Source organism: Cricetulus griseus, assembly GCF_003668045.3.
Source record: "Cricetulus griseus strain 17A/GY chromosome 1 unlocalized genomic scaffold, alternate assembly CriGri-PICRH-1.0 chr1_0, whole genome shotgun sequence".
Lineage (NCBI taxonomy): Eukaryota > Metazoa > Chordata > Mammalia > Rodentia > Cricetidae > Cricetulus > Cricetulus griseus.
Window position 1 is genome coordinate 209,389,262 of NW_023276806.1, and position 12,087 is coordinate 209,401,348.

Sequence of the window (12,087 nt, forward strand, 5' to 3'; positions counted from 1 at the left end):
ACTCCTGTGTCTCCTGCTTTTAGGGACTTCAGTGACTTCTGGCCGAGGCCACCAATAGGGGAATGAAGGCAGAACTGGTCTGTAGAGGATACATGGGGAATTTTACTAACCTGTTTGGAGACTTGAGCATGTAACCTGGGTATAATTGACTTACGCTCATTTTACTTTGCCACTGAGGCATAAGATAAGACGGTCGCTGGGGCTGCTAATGTAGCATCGCCTGACTCAGGTCTGTAGACCGATGCACCTGTATCTCCCTTCACTTTTCCAAAGGCTGCACCAAGGTCACAGCTTTGTGAAAGCTGACCTAAATTAGCTGCTGGTTGTTTGGCGGAAACTGGCTCAGATACGGTGGTGTAGTAGGAGGTATCACTTCATCCAAGAGAAAGTTGGCTGGGGCAGCTAATTTTTGTGCTTTGAAGCTATTTGAAGAAACAAAATGAATTTCTTTTATCTTTGGCTCTAAGAGACAAAACCCCATCTGCAAGCTTTCTAGCCCTGTGTGAGGGATGCAGGGATGCCATGGTACATATCTTTCTAGGTTCTGTTTTCATAACTACCTGACAAAGCTACTTTACTTCTGCTGTCATATTACTGCCTCACTTCTCGTGGTTTTAAGGTTTAGCTAATAATACAAGCTGGATGAAGACATAAACCTGTAGTTGTTTAATTCAATTGTTACCAAAATTTCACTAAGAGTAATATATTCTAGATGTACCTTGTACCATTTTTATAACTGTAGATGATGTCTTCATTGGTTGGTTCTCCTTCACATCATATACAACACATCCAAACTCTGATCAACCCCAAAAGCTAATTCCTAACGAGCCTCAACTTCTGTTCAGTCCTCCTTCCTTAAATGTGGACAGAACCCATGGCTTTCTAAGACCAATAATATATGGAAAAGATGATTGTAACCATAAAACTTTCTGCCATAGCCACCTGAGCCTTGCTGCCATGTGGGCGCTGTCCGTCAGGCTGCCCGAGTTCCACCTGCCACCACGTTAAGGTCCCATGTAACACACAAAGACTTATATTAGGTACAAATGCTTCTTGGCCAATGACTAGGATTTCTCATCTGCTAGCTCAGTCTTAATTATCAACCATAATCATAAGACTTATCTTATGGAGGACGCAGGCCTTTCGTCCTGTCTTCCTGGCGGTTGGTTGCATGGCAGCTCCACAGAGAGGAAGAGCAAGAGAGAAGGGGCCACTTCTTGTTTGTCCCTGCTTATATATGAGTCTGCCTGCTATGTCACTTCCTGCCTGTATCACAAGACTACATTTCCCAGAATCCTCCTTGACTCACATATCTTTCTAGTCCCACATATCTTTCTGCCTAATTGGCCAAATAGTGCTTTATTCATTAACCAATAAGATAAACATATACACAGAAGGACATTCCCCATCAGATGATGGCATTTCAAATTTCATATCAGCTGTATATTCAGCAAAGGAAATGAAGCTCGCTATTTTTATAGTGTGTGTGTGTGTGTGTGTGTGTGTGTGTGTGTGTGTATGGTTGTATCTGTATACATGTGTGTGTACTCTCTTTAAGTATGCATGTGGAGGCCAGATGTCAAGTTCTGGTATCTTCTTTTTTCTCTTCTACCTTATTTTTGGGGGCCATGGTGTCCCACCAAAATTTGAGCTCACTGTTTTGGCTAGACTGGTTGACCAATTAATCCTCTTGTCTCTACCTCCCCAGTACAGGGGCTATAGAAACATGCCACCACACCTGGTTTTTATATCAGTGCTTAGGATCTGAACTCCATTGTCATTCTTGTGCAGCAAACACTCACTGAGCCATCTTCCTAGCTCTATCTATCACTGTCTTACCTAAGATTTCTACTGCTATGGAGAGAAACCATGACCTCAACAACTCTTATAAAGGAAAAACATTTCATTTGGGTGGCTTAAATTTTCAGGGATTCAGACCATTACCATTATTGGTATGACATAGTAGCATGCAGGCAGGCATGGTGCTGGAGAAGTAACCAAGTGTTCTACATCTTGGCCTTCAGGCAACATGAAGTAGACTGAGTACCACAGCGAGTGAAATTTGAGCAAAAGAGACCTTAAAGCTAGCCTCCACAGTGACACACTTCCTCCAACAAGGCCATACCTCCTAATAGTGTCACTCCCTTTGGGGACCATTTTCTTTCAAACCACACAGTTACTGTCTTAAGTGTTAGCAAACTATGACTGGAGATTCTCCTCCTGTCCTTGAGAAAGAAAAACACCATATTATATATGAATTCCAATGGCTAGGGGCTAAGTGGCAAGTAATTAAGGATTTCTTTCTGTTATCCATGAGAGAGAAATCAAGACCTTTGGTCATACTTCAACAAAGAATTAATTAATTAATTCTTGAACACAACTGGGGAAAGTTCTTCTCCCTGAGCCAGTCTTCCAGATAAGGTTACAGCCCAGGTGACACTTTGTTTGTAGTCTGTGTTGCCACAAAGACCATGATTGAGCTGTCCCAGACATTAATATGTAATGTAATTGCAAGACAGGAAAGGTACGGTATTTTAAGCTGCTGTGTTTCTGGTGACATGTGACCCAGCACATAGAACAAATGCACAAAGCTGAAGCACATCATTTCTTTGTTGTGTACAAACTTTACACCACACAGATCCTCTCTAGCAAAGTACATTATTTCTCAAAGTCAAGTGGTTACCAAATCTTGTCAGTTTGGTATTTTAGCCATTTCCTGTGTGACTTCACTTTTCTGTGTCGTATTCCATTTTTCTGGTTTACTTTGTCACTATTTCTCACCTAGACTGACACAAATCTTTTTCTTCCTGCTTAAATACTCCTCTTCAGGTAGCAGTCCCATGAAGTGTGCCACAGAAGAAGCTTCATACAAGGAAAGCAGTTTGCTCTTTAGGTCAAATATGCATGGTCAATGTAGAGTAAGCGTGTCTTAGGAAGTGTTGAAAGCACAGGTAAGAATGTTGAAAATTGACTTGAGAATAACAAAAGCCTGGTAAGTTTTGCTTCAGACTATAAAAGGGATGTAATAGACAATTTTCCAAATGTTTTCAAAGTTCATTTCAGAATGGATCTGGGGTATGAGGAGAGTAATCATGTTTCTCACTCAAGGTTCCCCTTTAATCTAAAAGCCATCCTAGCTGAAGCTCTAAATTAATCTGGGTGTTGGATAGAGTACTAGTTTATTCAGGAGACCGAGAATGAGAAGACTATATTGGGCAGGTTTCCTAACTTGAGTCCCTGCCACATACCTCCCTTTTAAATTGAATTATCCTAGCTAACTGAGAGTCATCTAGAAGTCTTGATTGAGGAATTGACTAAAGCAGATAGACTTGTGGAAATGCCTGTGGGGGATTGTCCTGATTATTAATTGACATAGGAGGGCCCAGTCCACAGTGTGATACCATCTCTGAGCACCTAGTACTGGGCTGCATAAGGAAGTTGGCTATCTGTAAGTCTGTGGGCAAACCAGAGTGAGGTGAAAAGTAGTATTCCTCCACGGTTCTTGCTGTCAGGTCCCAGCCCTGATTTCCTTCGATGGTGGATTGTGACCTGTAAGTGTAAGCCAAATAAATCATTTCCTCTCCAATTTGTTTCTGGTCAGAGTGTTTTGTCTTAGTAACAGAATGAACTTAGAACAATAATGAATTGGTAGGAAATTTGGTGCTGTGGTTAAACCATTTGCAGTTTGTCATGTCCTTTCATCCTGACTGTAAATCTTAAAGGGAGCTCAACCCCCATGTGTTTCCTGTTAGTTTGCACATAAAATACCCGAAAGTTCTTCTTCTTCCTCTCTCTCTCTCTCTCTCTCTCTCTCACATACACACACACACACACACACACACACACACACACACACACTCAACTGTATGTTAGAAAAGGAAGTTAATGAGATAGATAAAGAAGTGAAAGAGATAATTTGGAGTCAGAATCAGGGCCATACGAAAGCCTATCAAAAATGGAAAAATTCATAAACTAAACTAAACTGTGTAAAGTCTGTTTTGCATAAATATAAATTTTGTGCATGACACAGCTTAAAGCCTCTTGTTAAAACTAATTTCTGGCTCTAATAAATATCCACATGCTTCATAAACATAGGAAGCTTTGTAATACCAGATTTTAAATTGCTTGTGTTTTACTTCTAGATTATCATAGAAATTATTTTTTGAGTATTTGGCATATCATTAAATATTATAGAATATTTTCCTGTTACATGACTTATAATGAACAAATGTTATTTTAAAAACACTATTAAACATATACAATAATATTATCTAGTGGATAAAGTTGAAAGCTGAATATATATAAAAATAAAAATTCACAGCATTGTTAGAATTGCAGACCCATTGCAAGTCAATCATTTTATATAGACAGACACACAAACTAATGATGACAGATATGATGATCACAAATTATTTTGTACTAGTTTTGGCTGAGTTCAGCATCTCAAGTCACAATGCAGAATGCCAATGTGCCTAGGGTTCAGGGAGTGGTCTTCTCCTGCCTCACTGATCCTATTACAGGTTGTCTTTGGTCTAGACTTATCCCGTTACAGGTCATATCTGAGCAAACTGATAGGCTGCATGCATTTTGAGTACTTAAAATTTTGAAATGGAATTGTCTCACAGAACATTATTTCTCAGCCCTCCAAAACTAAATGTGAGGCTACACTCAGGATTTTGAACATGTTCACAGCCTCTGTCCATAGGTTGGAGCATCACCAACATATTGCCTCTTAACCTGAAAACAAAGGGCCTCAACTTGATCATGGCAGAATTAACTTGAAGTGCTACATCTGAGGATGGGCTGGGTTTATAGAACGCTCTTGCTTCTTCTGAAAAGCATGTTTATTTTGGGGTTTGAGCAGATGCGTTTCTGCAGTTGAAAAGCACCTTGCCAAGAAGCTAGATTCTGAAATCTAGCCATGTTAATAAGAAAATCAAACTAGTGGTGTAAGTTATCGACCATCTGCTAGGGCTGTTATGGAGAACATTATTGCCTGGAGTAGGAGGAAAAAAAATAATGAAATTAAAGATGACACTCAGAATACTGGGATTGTGAGTTTTAAGCTCCTCAGATTTATTTATTTTGTTCAATGTATTGTAGTTTATTTTGGGAGTAGCTATGTGTTGCTATGCATGTATTTGTGTCCCTTGAGCTGCATAATGGGCTTCGCAAGGCTACTCCTATAAGCAACACTTTTTCTGACACTAATCCCTGGTGCTCAACACGTTAAGTAAGGAGGTGGGAGGGTGTGATACCTTAAAAAAGCTTTCCAAGTCAGGTTGTAAACAAAGACTAAAATAATAACCTACAGAGCGCTAGCAAAGACGTGGCAGATTTAATTCTCCTTAAGGTGAAAATGACAGATATCAGGGTAAATACAGTGAGGGAATTGTGACAGTAGACACTAGACACCAGAATAGCGCCTGGGGAGACAGCTTCCAGGGCAAAGGCAACCCAGGAAAGAGCAGGCAGGGATGTTACCATTTGCTCAGTTAGCCCCCTCCAGCAGGGAGGCGGGTAGCTCTTCTTCAGTTCCCGGGCTTGGAGTTGGTAGTTCCATATCCCAATTGCAAGAGGACCCCCCTGATTAGTTTAGCTGCTTATTTCTCCTTACAGATCCTGGAATTGTTTTCATTAGGTGAAAAGATTAGCAGCGGGGTTAAGTTTAGCTCTTAATACACTCACTCACTCCTCCGGCAAATAAAAAGACTTACAAAAGGTCAGAGTCTGCTTCAAATAACACACAAGGAAATCCTCACCCCTCCCTTAGTGTACGTGTGGCCTGTACATGCTCAGGTGTGTGAGCACATATGTATTAAGGTACATGTGTGAGTTCATGCATTTGGAGTCTAAACGTTCGGGTCAGATGTTTTCCTCAGTTGAGTCAGAGACCGTCACTAAGCCCAAAGTTCACTGATTCAGCGCTGTTTGCTGGCCACTGAGCTAAGGAATTTACCTCTCTCCCTGTTGACCAGGGCTGGAATTCTAGGCATGTGCTACAGCCTCTAGCTTCTCACATCGGTCTTGGGGATTCAAACTCACTTCCTCACACCTGCATGGCAAGCTCTAAACTGACTGAGCCATCTGGAAAGTCCCCATCTTGATATCTTGATTACTGAAGCAGAGTTCAATAAATGTTTGTTTCAGCTGGTGACTCCCGGGTAGCTTCCTCACCCATCTCCCAGCACTGGGATGCCACGCCCACACTATGCCCAGCTTTCACATGGCATAGAGGACCACAGTGTAGGCCTTAAGGCTGTGTGGCAAGTATTTTACCAACTGAGCTGTCTCCGGGGCTTCTCAGAAATATAATTTCTTTCTCAAATAGTTTTGTAATGTTTCTATCATTGGGACAGTACAAGGTGGACTATTGTTTAGTCAGAAAAAAAAAAAAAAAAAAGAGTAGTACACACCAGTTTCTCATGTACCTTAGGGGCAAACTGGCTTCCGTGGCTTCAACAGGCTGTATATGACCCTATTAGGAGATGTTTCAAAGGCGTTTCTTAGCATTTTGAAGAAAATATTTGTGCTCCCTACTGAAAATAGTTTAATATCACGTCCCAAAGGAATTCTGTCTGCCTCATAAAGTTGCTTTTAGAGTTTTCAGCTTTTGGCATTCCTCTTGCAAATGCTGTCTCCAAATTCAAATTGGAACTATGTTGTAGTTACCTCCTTAAATAGGAGACTTTTACCTAAATCTTCCATTAGAGAATATTCTACTATATCAAAGCAATCTTCAAATCTAAAATTATATTCCCAGCTCTTTACTGTTTTCTAAGCAGCTTAGTTTCCCTTTGTATGTGTTCAGACATGCGCTCTCCTGATTTCATCTGCTTGCTAATCAGAGGGGTCATGTTCCCTGACTCTCAAAAGTGTGCCCTCAGATTTCAGCTGCCCGCCCGGCTCACCAGCTGTGCAGCAAAACACTCACCTACCACAGTGGTTATAACCCACTGCTTTGTAACATAGGATCACAGTAGCAACCCCCAAACACAATAACTGTGGTGAATGCACGAGAGGGTGAACATGCAACCTGCAGGATGGCACCAACGTGTGGAATGGGCACAAGAACTGTCAACAACTCTTACCTTAATTACTGATTTGGATCTCATTAAGGAAATCACATTTTTTCTCTCTCTTTTTGTTTTGCCTGTACTGACATCACTTTTTTGTTTTGTTTTGTTTTGTTTTGTTGTTTTTCGAAACAGGGTTTTTCTGTGTAGCTTTGGAGCCTATCCTGGCATTTGCTCTGGAGACCAGGCTGGCCTCGAACTCACAGAGATCCCTCTGCCTCTGCCTCCCAAGTGCTGGGATTAAAGGCATGCACCACAACGCCAGGCTCTGACATCACTTTTTAAATTTTATAAACTTTATCATAAAATGTCTTATAAACAAATAAAAAACATCACACACTAAAAATAACCAGACCAAAAGTCTTTACAACTCAATCACCTTCCATACAGTTCAAACAGGCACTTAGAACAGAAGCTGTGGGGCTTCACACTATCTTTTACACCTTTTCTTAAAACCCTGTCTTAGACTTTGTTTTCTGTTGTGGATAAGCACATAAAGTATACTGGGTACATTTTTTTTTTAAATAACACCCTGCTTTTACTTAATCAGACATAGTAGAAATAGTGACAGAGCCCAAATGTCATCTTAAGAGCAAACTCCTGTTAATGCATTATCTGGTGAGAGCCATTCATGTTGATGGTAATCTAAGCATGTTAGACTCTAAAGTGGAACTAGACAGTGTCAGTCAGAGCTGGTTGCTATGCAGTATAATGTCAAATGTGACCCATAACATTCTCTGGATAAGTGCATGGTTATGGTATATTATGAACTTGAGCACTTCTTTCCATGCATTAACAATTCATTAAGGTTGGTAAATAAAAATAAGATGGATATATTGCAGTTAAGCATGTTTGACTTTTTTGACCCTCTGACTAATTCAGAGATTTCATTCATCATACATTTCATTCATGTATATCACAGCTGATGTACATGAAAAGGAGCAGGAACCACCAGATTTCTGGTCTTTCCTGGGCCACGTCCATCACTGTCTAGCATACAGCGTTGTCTCCCAGCTTACACCAACCAATCTTTTCTCTCCCTTCCTGCCTCCATTAGCTGATTCATTTCGATGTCTTTATTTATGTTTAGACACTTCCTTTCCTAGGCCATCCTCTTCTAACAACTCCATGGAGAGTTTTCTTGTCAAGGCCACTCAATACTTTGCCAAATTCCAACTCGTTCTTCACCTTTGGCTCAGCTGTTGCTGAGTCCTACTACAATGACCTCTCTCTCTCTCTCTCTCTCTCTCTCTCTCTCTCTCTCTCTCAGTCTCTGTGTCTGTCTCTCTCCCATTTTCACCTTTGTTCAGGCCTTTGATTTATCTTTATATACAGATGACCTAAAATCTCCAACATTGACATTTCCATGAACTTTAGAAATGTACAATACAACTGCTAATGCCTTATGTCTAACTAAATACAAAAATTTACAAAGGAATATCAAAGTTACCTTGTCCATAACAATGACTCTGTTTGGGGAATATTTCCTCCTAAAGTTTTCTCTATCTCAGAAAAAAACGAATATATACTGGTATCTTTGTCAACAGACCAAATTGACCACTTTGGAGTTAACCTTAAATTTTACTTTACTTTTATATTTTACATTTTTATCAATAATCACCATCCCTACTTCCTAGATATATACATAAGTACTCCCTACCATCCTAGCAGCTATTACAGTTTGAGCCCGTGCCATGGTCTCCTTTCACAGAGAAAGCTGTGGAAATAGCTTCTAGATTTCTTCCTATTGGCCTAAATAATACCAAGACTCTTGTTACTGCTAATTAACTGTGTTATGGTTCTTGAATGTTTCTCTGTCACATCGAGAAAGAACACAGGCAAGTCATCAGCATCTGAATACCAGGAAGTCCCAATAATTATACTTTGGGAAAAGACATAGGTGGAATTTTGATGTGACTTTTGCATGTAGGTAAAAGGTGAGATCATGATACACTTTGGGGTCTTGATTCGCTGATTGGTTAGGTGCACCCAGAGGGATGCTGAGTGAGACTTAATGGCCCATGAGCTAGTTAGGAGACCCTCCAGTCCCACTGATTGAAGCAGGCACTGTTCTGGAGGCTGTGAAAAACTTATGTAGGCACATGGGATAAATGATATACCTTTTGTCTTTCAGTTCTGGGAATCAAACCTAGGGCCTAAAAACTATTGGACACATCATACTCTGCCACCACTGAGCAATAGCCTCATGACACATGACATCCCTTTGTGTATGCTCACACAGGTTTGTGTGCATTGTGTGTTCCTCTGTGTGTGTGTGTGTGTGTGTGTGTGTGTGTGTGTGTTTGTGTGTGTGTGTGTGTGTGTGTGTGTACATGTGGAGGTCAGAGATCAATCTTGGGTTATAGTTCCTTAGGAAACAGCCACCCTAGTTTTTCAGATAAGGTATCTCATTGGTTGGCTTGGTGCAGGCTGATTAGTCTGGCACACTACCGATTAGTGTAGGCTGATCTGCTAGTGAGCCCCAAGGATATGCATGTTTCTACCTCCCCAGTGCTGAGATCACAGGTGTGGTCTTATGTCCAGCTTTTTTATACATTTTACACATATAAACACAAGTCTATTTTTATCAGTCTACATTTATGGCTGTCTGGGCTTAACCTTTTGAGATTGAGAAAACATTCAGAAAACCTCTTTTGAGCCCATGAAGTTAACTGCTGGGAGGAAAGCCAGGGTGAGCTTGACGCCAGTGTCATCTTTTCTAGGACTCAATTTCCTATTGCAAAGCAAGAGACTTACTAAGCTTTCTGGAATGACCTCGCCATCCGAATATTCATGCACAAGTGTCTTGTTCTCCTCCTTATTTCTCTGGGTCTCCTTTAGAATTTCTCTTTAGAAAAACCAGGCGATATTCCTGGGCACATTTTAACTCCACAATTAGTCATGGATGTGGTGATTCATCAGGTTGGCTTGTAAAGCAAAGCCAGCCTTGCCCTTCCTAAGCATCAACTGCTGGCAAGTCTCTTTCCTCCTCTGAATCAGATGTGTATTTGTTTGAGTAATCAAGAAAGAACTGTCTGTCTTGTGACCTTAGAAGTTGGTGAAAGGGAGCAACTGAGTGTTTTTGGCATAGGAAAGTTAGCAAGACAATGCAAATCTGTAAAGCAGAAAGCCTTTCTGCTGGCTGCTTCCTCCGGGTAGACGTGAATGTCACACAAGCCTCTGATTGCCAGCAGGCTTTTTCATCCTCGAAGAAAACTATTTTAATATAAGCAAAAGTGGATTTCAGATCTTATAAAAAGCCATTCTCAAACGCTGTCTGTGCTCATTTGTTAAGTGCACTGTCTTATATGAGGAGCAGCAGGTCATTGCCAAATGAGCATTTTGAATCCTACTGTGATAATAGTCAGTTAAGAGGCAGCTTCACAGCATGGCTACCATGGGGAAAGCACACCCTATAACCCAGATAGGAATGAATGAATCAGACCAATGCAAATTAGGTGAGGCATTGAGAGAGCAGAGAGATGGTGGCTGAAGCCATTTCAAAGACAAGTGAAGGCTGACATCCAGGGAGCCCAAGAACTTTGAATGAGATGACAGATCTGATGACAATAGAGCAAAGAGAATCTTGCAAAAGCAAGGATTCACTTGACAATGAATTCCCTCCTTCTGTCAGTTAACCAACGGGTTATCAAAGGCATCATTTGAAGAAAGCTCAAAGGTTGAATTTTAAGGATGTTTTACTGTATTAGTTACAAGATGCTTTGCCTCTCATATACATACAAACAGAGAGAAACACGTGCACACACACACACAGAGAGAGAGAGAGAGAGAGAGAGAGAGAGAGAGAGAGAGAGAGAATTTTTATCCTTACAGATGTGTAGAATATCATGAAAAGATCAAATAGAGGGAACCAGATAAGCAGACCCCTCTCACCTTGGATAGATATCTTCTGATTTGGTGCCTTTTATTTTGAAATCTCTAAAACAAATCTCTACTTCTTTTTCCTTCCTGGGGAAGTCAGCTCCATGATTACACGCCTTCTTCTTTAACTCCTCTTCTCTGTGGGCAAATCTTGAGCTGTTTACAAAAAAAAAAGAAAAAAAAAGGATGATTGGTTGCCTATATTGAACCAGATGAAGTCACTGCATGAATAGCTCATGTTCAGTGTTCACTAGGTAAAGCATAGGGTGCCTAGGTGCATGATAGGCTGACTTTAAAACCATTGGCTGGCTGTTTTCTCTACTCTGCGGTTGGTTTTTTGTTTTAAAAGATGCTTGCTTTGGGGCAATAAATGATTCCTGCTTGACTAGACTCCCTGCTGCATCTGATTGTCTCTGGGATTCTAGGAGGCTGGGGAATGGGTGAGCAGAGTACTTACCCTTCCTTGGACCCAGCTCAGCCTTTCCTGGTTGGGCTAAGACACTGCACTTCCCAAGTGATCCTACTCTAGCTATGACTCAGGGTTGCTTATGTGTGTCACTCTGATGTCTTCCTAAAGGAAATCTATTTTGAAAGTAAGGTCTCTCATAAAAAAAAACAAGATAATGCACTATGCAAATATGAAAATATGGGCAATATTGGACAACACACTATCAAATCAACAATGGGTTTTCTTACCACAGAGTGATTTATTGGATAAAACATATGGATGACTACTGGTTTGGATTAAATTCCTACATTGACCAAGAAGATCAGCCTACTCTGGAATAGTGTACATACACCTTCGAGATAACCTCGTTGAAAGAGCCACTTTTCAAAATAAACAAGCAACCCCAGGGCTTTCTAGCATCCAATCGGAGGAGGATTACAGCCAGCCACGAGTGTAAGACACTCCCCTCTTTACCAACCTGAAAAAGAAAACAATTGCTCCTGGTTCTGCTTCTTTCAGCCTTTTTCTGCCAAAAGACTTCCTCAGCTGAGCTCATTGGAACACCTACATCTCCCGGAAGGGGTGAGCCTAACTCATGAGCAGAAGAGATTCTCAACTAAATTCAAGAAATGTCAAACTAAGATTTTTTAAATAATTACATTCAGGAGTACTGTTTGAGTG

General features: G+C 40.8%; 1 long non-coding RNA gene across 2 annotated transcripts in view; it reads right to left on the minus strand.

Annotated features, from left to right (window-relative positions):
* The window catches only part of LOC103160985, a 50,806-nt gene extending 39,287 nt beyond the window's left edge, over positions 1-11,519 (minus strand). Inside the window, exons 1-3 of one of the 2 annotated variants that reach the window (XR_003479985.2) lie at positions 11,416-11,519; positions 10,971-11,114; positions 1,921-3,549 (exon numbers count right to left, since the gene is read on the minus strand). This is a non-coding gene — a long non-coding RNA (uncharacterized LOC103160985). Of the gene's footprint in view, positions 1-1,920; positions 3,550-10,970; positions 11,115-11,415 lie in introns of those variants that run through there. The other variant, XR_003479984.2, reaches the window with a different exon arrangement.
* Positions 11,520-12,087: the final 568 nt, after the last annotated feature.